This window comes from Condylostylus longicornis, unplaced genomic scaffold (genome assembly GCF_029603195.1).
Source record: "Condylostylus longicornis isolate FDR11 unplaced genomic scaffold, ASM2960319v2 ptg000048l, whole genome shotgun sequence".
NCBI lineage: Eukaryota > Metazoa > Arthropoda > Insecta > Diptera > Dolichopodidae > Condylostylus > Condylostylus longicornis.
Genome location: NW_026578017.1, coordinates 14,700,733 through 14,720,143, shown reverse-complemented (window position 1 = coordinate 14,720,143; position 19,411 = coordinate 14,700,733).

Below are 19,411 nucleotides of genomic sequence, written 5' to 3'. Positions count from 1 at the left end.
ATTTTCTACACAATTCAGAATAGAAATTTTAAATTTTCTTTACACTTTATGAATAGAAGTAAAAATATTATTTCTCTGGAATATACTTTCGTATGCATATCTTCCCTTCGAGATATAATTTTTTTAAATGCTCAAGAATCAAAGCAAAACAACCTGAAGTTTCTTAAAGTAGACAATAATTTGTAAATTCCGTAATAAGAGAAAGATAGAATTTTATTTTTACTATAATAAGAAAATGAAAGCAAATATCAGATTATCAAACTGATCCTTCACATCAAACATTTCAAAGCAGTTTATCCCGAATTTTTAAAGATATTTTCGGGAAACTCGAATTAGTCTCAAATTTTAATAATTAGTAGATTTTTATAAATATTTTTTTTTATCTATACGACAAAATTTCAGTAGAATCTTGTCCTAGACTTTAATTTGTTGTTAGAGCTAAATGTGCTATTTTGCAAACCATGGGTTTAATCGACTACGCATTATTTTCTGTTTTAATGAAAAAAGGAAAACGTATGCTTTTTGTTTTCGTCACATAAAAGGTATTGATTACATAAAATCTTTAAAATTTAAATAATAAATAATATAAAATCACAACAAGATTTTGGGATAATTTATTTACTTAAGTATACTTGTGAGTTCTAGGTATACAAGTATTAAATTTAAATTATGTGTACAGTATACCGATATATAGACTCATCTACAACAATAATGTCTGCAGTTATAACTTATAACACTAAAAACTTTCTAAAAACTATTAAAACGCGAAATATCAAATTGTGTTTAGTTATTTGAATAATTAATTTTGTGAATATTTTATAGTTAAAATTATAATTTTTCGAAAATTATTTAAGTTGAATTTCAAATGATTTTAATAGAGAAAGATTAACGTTTGTTGAAAACTGCCATCAAATGCGTAGTGGGCTATTTCTTCATATAAGATGCAGAATTAGATATTTTGACTTTACTTATAATTTATTTTAAGATTTTGCAATTTTTCTCAATTTTCTACCCATGCTAAAGGTACATGATTATTGGAAATATTTGTAAAATAATTTAAATAGTATGACTTCGATTCCAATATCAGTTCGTTGTATTCAATATACTGTATATGTACATATATATGAACATACATATATATGGTGATAGTCTCTCCAAAATTTTTAATTCACCGAAAAATTCGCCGAAATGTAATTATTGCAACAAAATTTAAATAATAGTTACTTCGCATTGATCAATATTTCTTACTAAAATTCATTTTAAAATATTTTTACTTCAGTTGAATATTATAGGGTTAAAAAAACAGAGAAATATATTAAATATACTCTGATACGCTAGTCTTCATAAACTCTGTTCATATCTAAGAGATAATTTCAATTTGGTGCTGCCTCGATACTGTTTTGCGTTCTGCATCTTTTCAGTATAGATTTCAATAAAGGATCACATTATATAGGATGATGAGCCTTCATTGTGATTTTAAGACTATACTATATAGGATTAAATAAAGTCTCTAGATTTTGTAATTTTATAAATTCTTAACTATAAGTATACTTAAAATTACAAATCCTTAAACAGGTCCGTTTAAAAATTACACTTTTTCTTAATTTTTACATTTTACAAAATTTACTTATATTTGTTCCAGCAAGAGAAAGTAAACAGGATGTCATCATTCTCTTTAAATTAGAAAAAAAATTTATTTTCTAGGTTAAATTTTTTGTGTGTAACGCATTTGTAACCAAAACGACCTATAAAATAAATAAAAATAGACAATAAAACATGAAAAAAAAATAAAAAAAAAAAACTTTGTTTAATTTTATCAATTTCTAAAGAAAACTTTTTAAGGACACCAAATAATGTTAATGGAAACAGATGAAATACGTACAGACAAATTTACATACATTTTTTTGATATAAGCCTATTTACGAAAACCATACAAACAGAACCCTTAAGGTAATTTATAAAGTTTTATGGAAAAAAAAACGATTCGGGTATTCCAGTAAATTTCTTATGGAAAAACCTTGTACCATAAGAAAATATTAACAAAATTTTAAAATAAATTACAAATTCGTAATAGCGTTTAGAATATTAAAACTTGAAAATTCAAAAATTATTTTGTATTTTATGTAAAGTAATGCCGATTTTCTGGTTTCATATAAAAACCTTCATAAAAGTTACAATTCTTCAGTACAATCAATTCTCCAGTAGACTACATTACTGAGCTTCTTATAATTTTCGTAATAAGTTTCCTGAACTCATATATGATATAGTTGAAGGTAAATACGGGCCACTTTATGAACTCAGTATTGATGCCTTACTAAAAGTGATGCAGCTATAATTTGCCTTAACTGAAAATAGGCAACCATCACATTGTAATTGGCAAACACAACTATAGCATTTGACGTGCAAATCTAATTTAATAAAACATGATGGGAATAGAAAGTTTTCAAATTCAACACAACGTGCGTGTTTTTTTTTAGTATATAACCAATCGTTTTTTTTAAATAGTATATTTAGTATTCTTAATATTCTTACATCCTATAGTAGAACAGATAAGTGTTAAATTTGACCTTATTTTTGTTTAGATTCTTTCGAAAAACATTCTCATAAGTCTATTCTATACCATCAATCAAAATCAATATAAAGGATATTTTCATCCTTTTAATAATGAAAAATAAAATAGAAACGCAAAATGTTTTCACCTTTATTTTTTATGTCCATATAGCCTATCTAATAAAATATATTTTGTACAGTGTAAACAGAAAAATTATACGACAGCTTATATAAGTATAGGTTCTTCTCCACTACACCTATATTACCGTTTTGTTTCTTTTGTTCAACATTGTTGAATTCCATGTGATTATTTCAAACATTCATAAAAGTCGATTAAAATTACATTGTATACCGTACAACATTTTTAACTCAAAAACACACTCAATTTAAAATTATTTTGCATAAATATTTAAATTTGTTTGACTTAAAAAATCCTTGGAACAATTTGCAAGAATTTTTTTTTGTTTTTTTTTTTTTTGTTTTGTGTCTCGAAGTCAACATAATATTAACTTTGATGACAGCGATGTCAGTAAAACACATTATGGTATTATCCTTTATTAAATTACTTTTTATTATATTATGTATACAGGAAACTGTACATGTAATATGGAAGGATTATGATGAATTGATTTTGATTTTAAGGACTCCGTTTAATTTTATATTTTAAGTATATCGCATAAGTATAATATTATGTAGATACATAGGGGTTTGTATATGACTTATGTACATACAAATTAGTGCCATAATTTATAATGTATATAGTTCGAATATAAAATAAACTATTGAATAATATTACGGGGTGAAGTTACGTTTTTGATATCAATTTTTCAGTGAGAAATTAAAAGAGATTAATTCGAATATAAATTTATGTATCAATCAAATTCCTTAGAAAAGAACTTTCTAAGAATAAGGTGTGTAATTTGTGGCACGTACATATTTATCATTGTGTAATAAAATATATAGGTATGTATTAAAGTTACATTTAATAATGATTCGTTTTTTATAAATTTTGGGATTGAACTAAGAAAAATGAATGACATGGAGCCAGCCAAGAAAGGCATTCATCCTGAATGTATGCAATTTTTTTAATTTTAATAATGTAATTGATTGTTTTTAAAGCAGTTCTTTCACCTGTTAAAAGGAAAAGTGCAACATTAAAAATCACCAACTTTATTATTTTAAATTCTGAACTTTTTATTTAAAATTTGCTTTGAATTTTTAATCTGGAGGTTAAACTTAATAAGTTGAACTTAAAATCAGCACTTTTTTTCCAATTCTGTTTGAAAAAATGCTAAAAAGAGAATTCTCAAGTCATAATTTTAATATTTTTAACTAAATACCCTTCATTTTATTGGGAATCTAAAAAAAATAAATTTTTTTCAAAATTTAGTAGTTTCTAAAAGTGGTTCCATTTCATAAATTATGGAAAACTAACTTGAAACCGAATTCTATCTTTACAATCACCTCAATTAAAATTATTCCGCCCATTCTATTCTATATTTTTACCAACAAAAATTTAAAAAGAAATAAATTTAATACAAAAATTAATAAATTTTCAGGCTCTTGTAATAATATACGTGCTGTGCTCTACTTGTTCTTTATTACCAAAACTAGACAACATGTAATCAGAAAATATTCATCAATTTATTTTCATAGGGATTTTTTCTCAAATTATCAAAATTTATATGTATAGATATTAATTAATTATGTATATGAATATGTTCTGAATTAACTATTATAGATGTTAACAGAGTTGAATTGTAAAGAACTCAAATACTACAAAATAATACAAAATCTATTAAAAATTGGGAACAATATTATTGAATTCATTCATGACTTTATGATTCTTGTAGTTTTATTGAAGTTTTGTTATACTCGTAATAGTAGCAACTGAACATAATAAACAATTCAAAAATCATGCATCTTAACGAGGAACATTGCTTATGATAAAGGAGGAAAACTTATTTCGAACTTTGATGAAATTTCAAAAGCAGGTTCGTTTATGAATGCAATAATTAGAGAAAGTTTTTGAGGGAAATCAAGACCAAAAATTAGAGATTTTCTTTGCTTTGATATCTATGATTGTTCACTGAATTAATTAATTATGTGAATTGTCAGATTTTTTGGTTAAAATTGTAGCCCTGAAACTGGATAATTATGTGGAGGTTTATTTTACATTTTTATCTACATATGTGAAATTTCTAGAAATCTTAAAATGTGACTATACTAAACTTTAATTGCAAAATAAGTTTGAACAAAACATTTCCATACTTTTTTAATATTTTTTTGCCAGACTAATACATAGAGATTTAGTGCGTACGTATATGTATACACAATTATTATGCAGTACTATAGATTATGTATAGTGATCACTTGTTGTTAATGTACATTAAAATTGTGTTATACAAAATATGCCAACTTCAGTCAGATTATCATTGCATTATTAATATTTTATTATAAAATTAAAATTTCATAAATAATTATATTCAAAATATTTTAATTCCATTTTGTAAAATCTCTGATTTAAATTTAATTAATCGCATTTAATATCTGTTTTTACATATTTTTATAAGTACGTACTCTATAAGCAGTTACTGTATGCGATATAATATTTTTTATTTTTATAAAGTTCAATTGAAATTGGTGTTTTTAATTAAATTAAATCATAAAATACTTTATTTCAATAATAATTAAGTTTGAGTTCGAACATTAAATTTGAATTTTTTTTTAATACCAAACAATAGTGATTTTAATATTATATGACTTGATTTTGTTAAAATATAGTTCGAATTTCCTGAAATAGGCGTAATTTTTTTTAGCATGCAATTAATATAAAATTTTCATATGAGTAGTTTGCTTTAAAAATTAAAATGATGTATTAAATTAAGAGATGCAATGTCATGCCATTCATTATAACTATTCTTGTTATATGAATATAAAGTTGGAAAATCGGTCTATACCATTTCAACTTTAAACTAGAAACGATTTTGATTAGTTAGGAACGAATTAGGATTTTTCCCAAGTTAAAATTAGCTTCCGATTGAACATTTAAATTACTCAATGTATAACTAAGATGAAACCTCTTACACAATTGATAATATTGACTAAGATACTGAAGTTTTGGAAATAGTTAAGTTTAATAAATTCGGCTTGTTATGCAATATTAAAAAGTGTACGAGTTAGAAGGTCATCTTAAAATATATTTCGCTCTCAATCCAATTTCGTTGGCTCTGTGCTAAATGTTATGCGCTTATTAAAGACATCCGTAATTTCTCGTGTACTCGAACGAAGCTAACTTGATTTTATGACATTCATAGAACTATTGCAAATATGCTGTGCTATTTTTATTAATATGTTTTCACTTAATCAGTCGGTTCTTAATCAATTTTCATATATTTGAAACATAAATCACAATAATGGCCTATTTTTATATCAAAAATTCAAAATGTTCTCTTAAAATTTCTAAAATTGGTTTCCGATTAATTAATAATAAAATCACGTAAATACCTTTTTTGATTTATACCATTTTGATGGGCAACTCCTATGAATACTTTATTGAATGAAAAATGGAAAAAGTTAAAGTTGAAAGTTAAAATTAATATTTTTATTTTAAACAGTAGCATTGTTTAATAAAAAAAAACTACATGAAAATGTAGGTTTTAATAAAATTTAAAAATCCACCTCTTTTCATCTAATATTTATATGTATTTTGGGTGTACATGTACCCAATATAGAAAACGAAAATGCTATTTATATTCCCTTTTTTCACTATTATGAATTCAGTTATAATGTCAATAAGAGCTTGAATTCACATTGGGTTAAAAATTGATTTGTAATTTAAAGGTTATAAAACTCTTTTATTAAACCTTATTTTTGTTATTCATTGAATATTATTCAATTCTCTTTTATATACAAAAAAAATAAATCACATAAAAATATTTTTATTTTATATTACTAACCTTTTGTTTGAAAAAATTCTATTAAAAAATTTATCACTGTTCATCTGAAAAAAAAAATTGATTTAGAAAGAATTTTTAATGTTTTTAAATATTTTAAAGATTTCTTTAAAAAAAAATTTGTTAAATTTTTGAAAATTTGTTTTTCGGTAGAAAATGTAAGGTACGTAGCTCTATTTGGGATGGTACCTATATATAATGGTGTGTTTTAATGCATACTTTTCTCGGATTTTAAAATTAGAATTATTTTTATTAATTATTCATCACGAAATTTTATAAAGAGCGTTAATGTGCGCTTAATCTAAAAAAAATTTAAAACTTTGTCTACAGTTTCTTTATCCATAATAATTATTGGAACTTCATTGGCAGACATACAATTTGACTAAATTTTGAGTACAGATCAATCCTGCCACAATGAAAATTTTCAGTTAATGTTGGTGATTAGTATTTTGGCTCATATGCCACATCTACATGTATTCGTCAAGACAAAGAAAATCCAATGAGTATTCAGTTCTGTTTCGTAGTAATTTTTAAAAATTTTAATAGGACCCAGTATATAAAATCACAAATCATATAATTTCGCTTAAAATATAATGGAAACTAATTCTTATACAATATATTCAAAAGCTCAAGTTCAAAATGTTAACAATTTAACATTTCATTCGAAATTATTGACATAAAAATAATAATGAAAAATTTAAAAATCAATTGTTAATAAAGAATGTGAAATGAAAAAAAAGAAACATAAGAAGAATTAAAGATTGGAAAATGAAAAATTCAAAATATGTCAACACCTCGCTCTTTAATAATTTACGCTATAGGACAATTACTGATTCTTAAACGTATACGTACATACATATTTCATAGAATATAACATTAAAGAAAAAATTGATTGCAAAAATTCATTTTAAATAAAGCAAAAGGGAGGAATAGTGTAAAATTCAAATTCAACAATTTAGTATAATACAGTAGCAGCTGGGGACCATTATTCGAAGTTTATAAGTAAAAAAATGAGAAACAATAATAAAAATTTTCAGACAGAATTGAAAATTGTAAATACTTTTATCAATATTAATTTTGATCTTTTTGTTATGATTTATTATGTTTTAAAATTAAAAATTATTATTTCACTTTGGCCAACTATATTGAAAACTCAATGGGAGTCAATAAAGACTCTTTGAATGTTCATTATATAGGGAGTTTATTGCATTCCCTCAATCAATTCAATTAGAATAAAAATAAAAAAATGTTCATTTAAATAAGTAAATTTAATCGCCTAAATATATGCAACCGTTTTATATTTCATTAATTATACTACCGACACGTAATTGCGCCAGATTTCGGATGACGAGTTTTCAGCGCGAATGATCTGTCTTTCTATTTGACTGTCTGTCTTTTTATCTGGCTGTCTGCCCTCGTGTGCACGGCTTGTATCTCAAGTTCGACTGAACCGATTGCATTGATGCATTTTTATATATGAGTTTCTTTCGGCTATATACAAATTGATGAGAAAAAAAAGTTCTTTTTATTAAGTTTTTTAAAACCTTATTCTTCCTGTACGATACCTTATTCTTTCGAACTTCGGAATGATAAACAATTCTCAAATAATTTTAAGAACCAAAGAAGTTATCAACTCTTCGTCTATATTAAAATCAATTTATTTAAAGAAGAAAAAAAAATATTTTGCATTTTTACACTTCAATTACAAAATGATTTTCCTGATTTTTTTTTCCACATATTTTATCTGAACTTGAAAGTAAATTTCTTCTGTTAAAAAACAAAGTGGAACAAAACCAGTTCTTCCTCTTTTATGTAAAAGAAAAACCCACGATTTTTATATCGTCTTAAAAAAAAAATTATCCCCACCAATTTGACATCTTGTTTAGTATAAATGTATGTATGTCTTGCAATAAATTCATCATAAGTAGGTATAAAGTGTGTTATAAAAAAAATCAATTTTTCAAAATTCAAAAAGGAAAAATTCTCTCAACACACTCTTTCTTCTCTTTTCCGTTGATTTTTTGAGATTGTTTCTTGTTTTTTTCTTATTTGATTGAGTAAATAAATCATAACATTGTCAATAAAAATATTTTGACAAATAATAAAACATACACAAAATTTACACATGCATATACGAGTGAAATGAACACAATAATAATGATGTCAAATATTGTAAATGCCAAAACTAGAGAGTGACTACATCGAATACGTTTATTCACCTAGTCATCTACATATTTAAAAATTTACGATATATGACTTGTACGCTATTATATTATAATAAATAAAATAAGTACTCGTATATTTGAATTTATAATGAGATCTGAATTTTGTGTTAAAAATCTACTCGTTTCCTTTTTTCAAGAACTGAAGTATATTTTTTGTTTATGTGGGAACAAAAAAAAATTTTAAACTTATTTAAGAAAATTTGACAAGAAATTTGAGAAAAACAAAACTTTTTCTATATCAGGTTTTAAAGTCAAATTATTTATTTAATAAATCTAAAATCCCTATGAGAATTAAAATTAATGAAAATCAGGTTAAGTTTCTGGTATGGCATTGAAAGTCAAAGTTATTCTAATTTATTATTAAAGAATTTAAAAGAATTTTTTTGGTTTAATAGGATTTTGACAAATACTAATGTTACCAGAACTTTATTCTTTATTCCTTTCCAGTGAAGAACAACAAAATTTAAGAAGCTTGTAATAAAAAATGTAAACTATAAAGTTTTATTTGGATTTTGCTGAAAAGAATTATTAATTGACTGATTTGGTATAAATCTGCTTAAATAGTTAAACCTTTTTTTGGAGATCCTCAATTCACAATTAATCCAATTCTTGCTAATTTTTAATTTCATTCAAAATTTATTTCAATATCAAATTCATCATGTTTAACTTTAATTGAAATTTGAATAAACGGGATGATTTAAATTCTGTTAATATTTTTTATACCGCAAAAACAATGGTGAATAAAAGAAATCCTGTGCTTTTGTAATTTAAAATTTTTGAATAAATTATGGATTATTTAATTTATTAACAAAATCGAAAAATTTAAAATGTTTGTAAAAAAAAAATTCTTCATAAAAATATCAATCAAAAAATTAATGATTTTTTATCAGCATTGATTTTCTAATGAAAAAAGAAAAAATTTTGTAAAATTGAATTTATTTTGCGGTTTAACTATGTATAAAAATCCAGAATTGCATGTTTTTAAAACAAAAGCTAAGTAAGTCAAAAAATTCAGTTTTTTGATACACTGATAAGTAGTGGACAGAATATTGCCTAAAATATTAGAAATTTAAACCAAATTCGGAAAGTTTCTGTCAATTCAAATATACTTTGAAAATAAAATTAATATTGATTTCATTTTTCCCCACAATTTCGGCTCTAATTAAATTAATATACTTAATACTATTTAATTTTGATGGACTGTGCAATAAGAATTGAAAGGAATTCAAATTTGAGAGAAAAATTTAAAAGTATGAAACTCGACTTTTTCAGTTTTTCTACTCGCAGCATTTTTTTAAGCTGATGCAAAATACTTTGTGGTTTTTACATTTTTTATTACAATTTAAATTATAAATGTAATATCAGAACTGTTATACATAAGTAGATGCCTATTCAATAATATTGTTACTTAATGGAAATTTTGTTAAACTTTAAAGGAAGAATTTACTTTAATTTAAATGAAATATATCGGGATTTTTTTTATTTTAAATGAAATTACTAAATTTTTTACAATTTAAACAATTTTACAATTTACAATTTTTTAACAATTTAAATTGTAAATAAAAAATATTAGTTTCTTACGTTTTTTATGAAATACTATTAAGTTTTCTACATTTTACGTAAACAATATTGAGTTATTATATAACTATAAAAGTACCGTGTTTTTTTAATTTTAAATGAAAAATAGTAGTTTTTTACGTGTTATATGAAATTTTATTAAGTTTTCTACATTTTATGTAAACAATATTGAGTTATTTACGTTTTATATAAAAGAACCATGTTTTTTAAATTAAAAAAAAATTATGTTAGTTTTTTACATTTTATATGTAATATTGAATTTTTTACATTTTACATTTTTAAATGAAAAATAAATTTTAAATAAAAATTATTGGCCTTTTTACGTTTTAAACAATATTGGTTTTTGTGTTTGTTTATGTTTTAAAATTAGTAATTTTCAATGCATGTTTGCAATGAAAATTATAAAATTTCGATAAATAAGTATTTTAAATTTAAATTCAAAGTTGCAGTACAAGATTTCAACAGTTTTAAACTTTTGTACAATATGAAAATTTATAGTGAAAAATCAAAACACCATCACTCTTACAAATATCCATTTTAACATTATTTTCATGAGGTATTACTATGAGGTATTACTATAATTGTTTATGAGAATAATTAGGATTTTATAAATTTTGGTAAGAGTATTAATATCCTTGGTAAGAGTGTTTCACATAAACCTTTTATTCATAATAAAAATTTTATGACAATAAAAAATTATTAACAGTGATTCTAAAATCTATTTAGAAAACAAAAATTTATCCCTCTTAAGAAAATCTTGAACCAATCCAGATTTATTAACACTTCAATATTGTATTGAAAATCTTTCAACTACATTGAAAAACGAATAATTTTAAATGTAAAATACAAAAAAAAATTGCGCCTCAGCACCGCCACGTCATGTTTTTTTTTAACTTAGCAATTTAGTTTGGTAAAAAGAAAATACGAGTACATACAATTTTTATAAAAGAAACTACAAATTCACGAGCAGGTTAGAAAGCCAGAAGGTGAATTTGCATTCTTACACCACCACTCAAATGTCAGAGAAAATATCCTTTAATATTTTTTCTTTCTAAAGTTTAAGGATAACGAGTATAATACAAAGAAAGGTGCAAGGTTATAAATAAATTTTCATCAACCTAACTTTATAATTTTTCTGTTTTCTTTATGAATTTTAAATTGTCTTAGACATTTTTGTTTATTTAATAAAAAATTAATTTTTCTCTTTTACGAACATTATACAATTTAATAAACTTGATAAATGTTGTAAGTATTCTTAAAGTAGGATGAGTACAATTCAATTTGCAGTTTTTTACAAGTAAAATTTTTTATAAAGCTGTATGTAAAATGGATTCTTAAATTGAAAAGAAAAGTCATCCATTATACATTAATAATTCAATAGTTTTGCAATTATTAATCAAAATTATAAAGAAATAATTGCCTTGCAAAAGAGACATTCGTTGGGTTGATTAATTATTTGTTTGGTTTCAACTTTATTTGAAGTCAAGCCTTCGAGTTCCGTGTTTTAATATTGGTCGGGTGATCGAGTGAAAACCGTTCATATGATTTAGGATCACTTTAAAGCTTACTTGATAGAGCGCTCGCGTTTAACGCGACAAGTCACTAACAGGAACAAGGATAAAATTAGGACAGATGAGAATGAGCAATTTGAAGATGTTAACCATTTTATTTATGCATGGGTCATCCATCTCTTTTATAGTAATTATATATCCTTATTTATCTTTTCGTAAACTTTCTTTCCTTATTTATTCGTCAGTATTACGAAGTATTCAAATCTGTGTTATATCAGTTTCTATTACAATTTCAACAAACATTTGAAAATTTTAAATTATTACCACTTAAAAATGACACAATAGTAATATTGCGGGTAAAATTTTTTGATGATAATGTTGGCATTATAAAATTTGTTGTTTTGCGGAATTTCTATTGATATGAAAATATTAATCATGATATTTCATCGGTACATCATTATACTTAGAAAATATTCACATTAGCATATGAGAATCTTAACCAAAATTAATGTGTTCTGAAGCATATGAAACACCAATAATTTGGTTTTCGTACAAGTATGTACTCCTATACTATTACGTATTAAGGACAGTAAATTCATTTGGGTAATATAATTATTATTAACAGCAATAAAGTATGCCCACAATGTCCATCTCAGAAGGAATGAAGGGATTTCTAATAAATCTAGTAACGAACCCATATTTCATGCCAATTAAACAAATTCTTTTAAGTGATTTTAGAGAATTTTCGGTAGGTTTTCCATACCTTGTTTAAATGCAAAAATAAAACTCACGTACTATACTTGTAGTAAAAACAGGTGAAGTAGAAAATTTTAAAAGAGAAATCTTTTGAATCAAGTAAAAATTCTTTGAAATTCTGAATTGTATCTGTTTACTTTTTTTGTGGCTCTCTTTTTCATCTCTTCTTTTTTATGTTTTATCTTCTTGGCCTACATTTTATGTTGCAAGTAATCGTCTAGACAGAATTTTCAAGATATTATTGCACTATTTAAAATTTTATTTTTATTTTTGTTTTACTAATTTTTCACACTTTAATAAAAATTTTACAACTTTCACTGCTTTATAGGCATCTTTTTAAGATTTAGTTTTCACTTTGTATTTTATATTTCTTTTTTGTTTTTCGGCAAAATAATTTGAATTACTAAAGATTTACAAGCTAGAATAAATTTAAGACAAAAAGTTGTCTAATTTATATTTATTATGCAACAAATTTTTAATTAATTGATTTTTCTCCCAAAAAATTTTTAAAAGGACAATTAAATTGAAGCAGAAATCACTTTCCGATTTATAAAAAATCTTGTTCTTAAAGACGGGACACTTCTTGTCCGTTTTGCAATATCGATGTCTGAAATCAGGACAAAAATCATTCAAAATTTTGTATGATATTGAAAATAATGTCAGCCCATACTAGAATTTCAATATCAGGCCTCCGATGTGCCTTATAAATTGACTAATAAATTGCCTCCTTAAACAGGATATTTAATCAAAATTTCTTTAGACCAAATCAAGTTAAGGACTATTTTACTCATACTGCCTGACTGATATCTCCCGAAATCAGTTCTTGAACTCAGGTTTCTCTAACTCAAAAAACTAATTTAAGGTGCCTATAACTCTATACAAATGAATACAACAAAGTAAACACTACATCTGAATATTTTCTTATAAAAATATCCTTAAATAAAATTTTTGAGTTCATTAATATTGTGTTTATAATCAAAAGTGAATTAAAGCTTAAAATAATTTTTTTATAAAAAGAATCATAATGTTAAAATAATTCAAAAATCAAATTTGAATAATTTTTGTTGAATATTTTTTTGTTTAAATCGGCAGAGTTAAGATAACCCTACATAATACAAACTGAATTTTCTTAGAATTCATTTGTATTTTTTAATATTCGAATTATTATTTTTCTCCTTAATGTTTCTTTTGAATGCTTCTGGTTTTTTTAACCTAAAATCTACAAAGTTTACTCTTTTATTCAAACGTTAAAATTTAATTATATTAACAGAGAGTTTGGTTATGTAGCTAGTCCAATTACAAGGTTATTACAAAAAATTTGATTGTATGGTTCGATGGAATTTTATGATAAAATCATAGGTAAGGTGCAAGAAGTGACTGATATGGGTATATAAGCTCAGTTGGTTTATAGTTAATTCAAAAAAGTTCATACAGTCGGGGGTGAAATCCAACCTTCCGTTTTGTCTGAATGTTCTTTAAGAGTTCCAGCTTAAATAAGTTGATAAAAAACATTACAAAAACAAAGTAAATTTTCAAAGTAAATAAAATAATTTGCGAAAAGAAGCTAGTATTCTTAGCAATTTTCCAAAAAAAAAAAATTAAAAAAAGTTTTTGCTGGTTCCCATGGACCCGTTTACAAAATTACTACACCCTTGAAGAGAGAAAACCGAAATTTCATAATTAATTAATATTCACATAAATGCAATTTAGTCACCAAAATTTCTTTTTTATTTTACTAGGAGTTTGAAATTCGAATTTCGGCCTTATTCTAGTTATTACCTTAATAGATCAACTTTTATATGAACAAGAGTTACTATGTTTTTCTTAAATTATTTGAATTTTAAATGTTTATTTTAAACTTTAAAGATCTCTACAAGAATTCAGTTTTCTTTCAAAAATAAAAATCAAAAACCAAAATATTTTCTAGAAGTAAATATCCTTAAAAAAATCTTTTCAATTCCTCGAAAAACTAAAAAGGTTAAAATTATTATAAATTCTTCGAAATAACAACCAAACTTTCTTATTTTGAAATGAGCACATATTTTTGTAAATATACGCAAGGAAAAACTTATATTTGAATAAGAAAAAATCTATTTCTAAGATTTTTGGTCCGATGAAATGAAAAAGGAAAAGGATCTCTTTCTAAATTTTACAATGAATATTTGAAATCGGGAAAACAAGTACAGAGTGTATTGCATTTAATTGGAATTTTAAAATGAAGTAAAAATTTCTTTTTGAAAATGGTTGAAATATTTGTTAAGGCAACGTTTATCTTATTACGCATTGATTAGAGTTTAATCAAAAATATTTAGCAAGATCCTACAGTAACGAGAACAACGCCATCATAGCAAAACATTATAAAGAAATAAGAATAATCAATGAAATAATTTTGAGTTGTTGTGTTTCGACTACGGTATGACTAAATAAAAATACCAGCTTCTCTAACTAAAACAAGATAATTCTAAACCTAAATCTTCATTATTTTGTTTTTCAAATTTCATTTAAATTTTTTGTTCACCACCTTTGACAACATCGCATAGTACATACACGGAAAAACTGTCGTTCTCATCTCGAACTCTATTCCTTATTTACGCTTATCTTGTATATTGTATTCGCAAATCTTTTATTTCACGTACCAATAAATTAGGGATAACCTGTATAAATTAAATAATAATATTAAATTAAATATATGGATTTGTTCATACAGAAAACCCTTAGGTACAATTTAGAGAAAAAATTTTTCAATTTTAAAGTAAAATTCTCTCTATTTTAAATGCAAGCTTAAGAAGTCTACATAAATACAAATACATATAAAATACTATGAAAAAAGGAGAAAATCGATAATTTCCCTATGAGGGAATTTAAATGGTAAATAAAAAGTTTATATTTGAAAATGATTTTCTTTTAAAATTTAATTTATTACTAAATTTAAAATTGAACCATAACGAAATTTTCTATTGGAATACAAGAAAGTAGAACAAACAATAAAAACAATAAGATGAAAATACAAACTTTTAAAAAGTAAAAAAGAAATGCAGGATTTACGATTCAATTCCAGTTAAGATGTTGAAAATATTTGAATCGCAATTTTTTTTTTTTTGCTTCTTTTGCAATGAACATTCAACATAACGTTAAACTTTGTATAAAGGATTTCCCTCTTTTCTTAATTTTTTCATCTTCAACTAAAATTCAAATATTTTTTTTTTTAATAATGATGGTAAGACATTTGAAATTTTTGACAGGAATAAGTACATCAAAGCTGAACTAAGTGCAGTTAAAAGAAAAATCTTGTAAATTGAATTTACAATTGAAGCTTTTTATGTGAGTTGATAAGGGTAAAAGTATAAGAATTCGAGTCTATTTAAAATAAGTACCAAAAATGTATAAGCTGCCAAATTTTCTATAATCTTACTTATTAAAAGGGCCTTTGAAAACGTTACAACTCATGACATTTTTAGATTGCCTAATGAAATTATGTACCAAGAGTAGAATATAAAATGCAGTCCCTATATTACAAACTATGATTTATGAATAACAAATCCTACCATAACTTGAAGGGCTTGGAATTGACATCAGTTTTAAACTGCGGTTGAGCGATATTCAAACTTTTCATTATCATTCTTATTGTTATCACTTTTATTATTTTCCAAATTTCGAGACAGACGGAATATTATCTTGCAGAATTTAAAATTGAATATTAAATTTTCTTAAAAAAAAACTAACAAAAAATGTTCCTCTTATCTTTTCACCTTAAAAAAATTTGAATTCTCTTTCTCATTAATTTACTGCACATTTTCTTTTTAATCTATTATGAATTTCCTATATTACGTACTTCAAAACATCTTAAGTAAGCAGATTCTTAATTTATTTATAAAATATTATTAAAAGGGTTGCAAATAAACCTTAATATTCAGACCTCTGAAGGAAAAAATTAAGAAAAAACTCTCAAGGTTCACATGATTAAATGACCTTGTCTCTTTTCAAATGAGTATCTGCTCAAGATGACATTTAATAAAGAAGCAATTGAAGTTGATAAATAATAAAAACAACAACATTTAACAAAGAAAAAATCATTATTATTAAAAATTCAGGTCACAATCTTTGTTCCAAATGAAACTCGAATAGGGTATTAGGAATTAATCTCACAAAACTAAGGAAATCTTAAAGCATAAAAGAAAAAATTGAATTGAATTTTGATTTTTCATAATGAATTTTTTTTTAAACAAAATTGTCGAAAATGTAAATGTGAAAATGAAGTCACAGTAATGATAAAAAGTTATTGGTCTGTGCCATTGATAGATTAATTTTAATACAGATTTAACAGGTAATAATAAAATTAAATAAATTTAGAGTCATACGTTTGAATTATTTTACCTGACAACGCTCTTTATTTTCCTCCATCTAAGTTTCCTGATTTAAAAATTTTAAAGTAATATGCAGTCTATCAACAATTCGACTTGGTCCTTCGATCAACGTATCCAAACCTAAACTTTATTTAATTTTCAACCTTCAAATGAATGGTCAATTCGCTAATGATTCAACGCGTGACCAAGTTAAATGATTTATGGACACAAATGCTAATGAACTGAGTTACTAAACTCAGTCATGTCTGCAAATTTGATTTAGTATACTACATTATTAAAATATTTCTTTGCAATATATGGAAACTTTAATTTTTTTTGTTCACGGAATATTTTTTGCAATCAATTCTTAATTTTTTTTAAATTATCTGAAAAACCAGCTTTCTCAAACTGGAGAAATAATTTCAATAGAAGTGTGACTTTACTAAAGATCCCATTTCTTACTACGATCACATTTATTAGGAATATATGGGCACTTTTATACTTGTAGAGGCACACATTATTTATTTAAGAATGAAAAACAAACCTCTTAATATTCATTACTAAACTTCGTCAAATTTCCAACTGTTCTATATTACAAATGTGTCTATATTACATTTACTTGAATATTTTTGACACATACCACATTGAATCTTCGCACCCGTACCTCATTCATTAGTGTTACGTCCAAGGAATAAAATTACACGACAAAAAAAAAAAAAGTTCCCAATTTGATCCAATTACTTGATAACTTGAAGAAATGAAAAGAAAAACACGAAGGAAAAACGTGATTTTTTTGCTCCTTTTGTATGCTATATCACTTTTTACCTGTTTAACAATATAGTGGTATGCATGAGTAGATACGTTGCATAAATAAACTGCATTTTTTCCACAAATTTACCCCCTATTTTTATTTTTTTAAAACAAAAGCTTACAAACAGTTTTTCGTCTATTTTTTTTTTACTTTTACCAACTTAATACAATTTTTTATTCATCGTTTTTATTACCGTCGTTGATATTTGTATGTGTTGAATAATCAAATTAAAATTCTATAAAAAAAAAATATTATACAAAATGGAAAAATACTTGGGTTGTGTGACAATAGATAAAATTCAAGCTAAAATGCAAAAGGATAAAAATTCATTCACTTATTCGCTGTTATTAACGATAAAATTGTATAGTGAATTAATAATAGAATGTACATATATAGCAATTGTTATGACAATAGAGTAGGAAATTCGCAAATATTATAAATAGAATTCATTTTGCTTACTCCTGGTATCAAGGGAGAATATCGAGAAATAAGCATTAAATAAACTTAAGGATATATGAACAACTGAATAGTGATAAGTTTTTTTATTTTTAAATTTTTTCTTTTTTCCACTTTTTTATTTTATTTAGCTTTTAATAATTCCCTCGAGTGATGGTCTAGCATTTTAAAATTCGTGTTATAAATAAGTTGAGTTTTGAAGAGATGAGCAATCTTTCTATTATAAAATCATATATATAAATTTTCAATGGTATATTAAAGTATAAAATACTGAAATATTCTTAAACCATGCTATTCCAGTTTGGTTTATAGTTATAATAATGCTATAAAAATATAGTATAATGATCGAATTGAAATTTTATAGTAAAATTATTAATATTACTCGTATAAAAACTATTTTTATTGGGTACTATGTTACTTACCCTCTCGCAAAATCGAAAATCCCCTGCAGTTCTGAAGAATCTATTACTGCAATCGAAAAATCAAAATATTCAATAGTATACGATTATTTTAAATTCTTTAACAGATTTGCTTTTACTTATCTTAAAGTATTTTTCAAAATTATTGTATTCTGAATGATAAAACACTGAATGTCTTATAGTATAAAATTATGTAAATTGTATATATACTTGTAGGTTGATCTTCTATACAAATTACGAAAATTTGGCTTATATGAATCCGACTAAAAAGGATCAATTTGGGTAAAATTTTGAATAACAACGTTTTCTGAATACTTTTCAAAAATTTCAGAATTCAATGAATTATTTTTAGAAACTCAAACAAAATATGAAGCTGAACAGAGATTTAACTTTGATATGAAAAATATAATTCATATCGTAACGCATACTCATACATATTCATCTTTTAAAAAAAACCTCATTTTTATGTTCGTTCTGTTAAATAAAACTCAGCTGATCCTTTACAAAATTGTTTAATGCCTAAAGATAATCTCTACGACAAAAAAAATTTAACAAAAGATGACTCTTAACTCTAACTCAATATAAATCTTTGACTCAGTTTCAATAATGAATGACTCACCATTAATATCAAAGTGTATACCAAATGAGAAAATTGCTATTATCCTTATTTCGAACAATTCAAGTGAAATAGAATATTTTTGCGCACAGATTTCAACAATATTCCTTAAAAAATAAAGAATAAAAGAACGGATTTAATATCCTTGCACAATATAATATACTTAGATGTGTATAGTAATAGATTATAA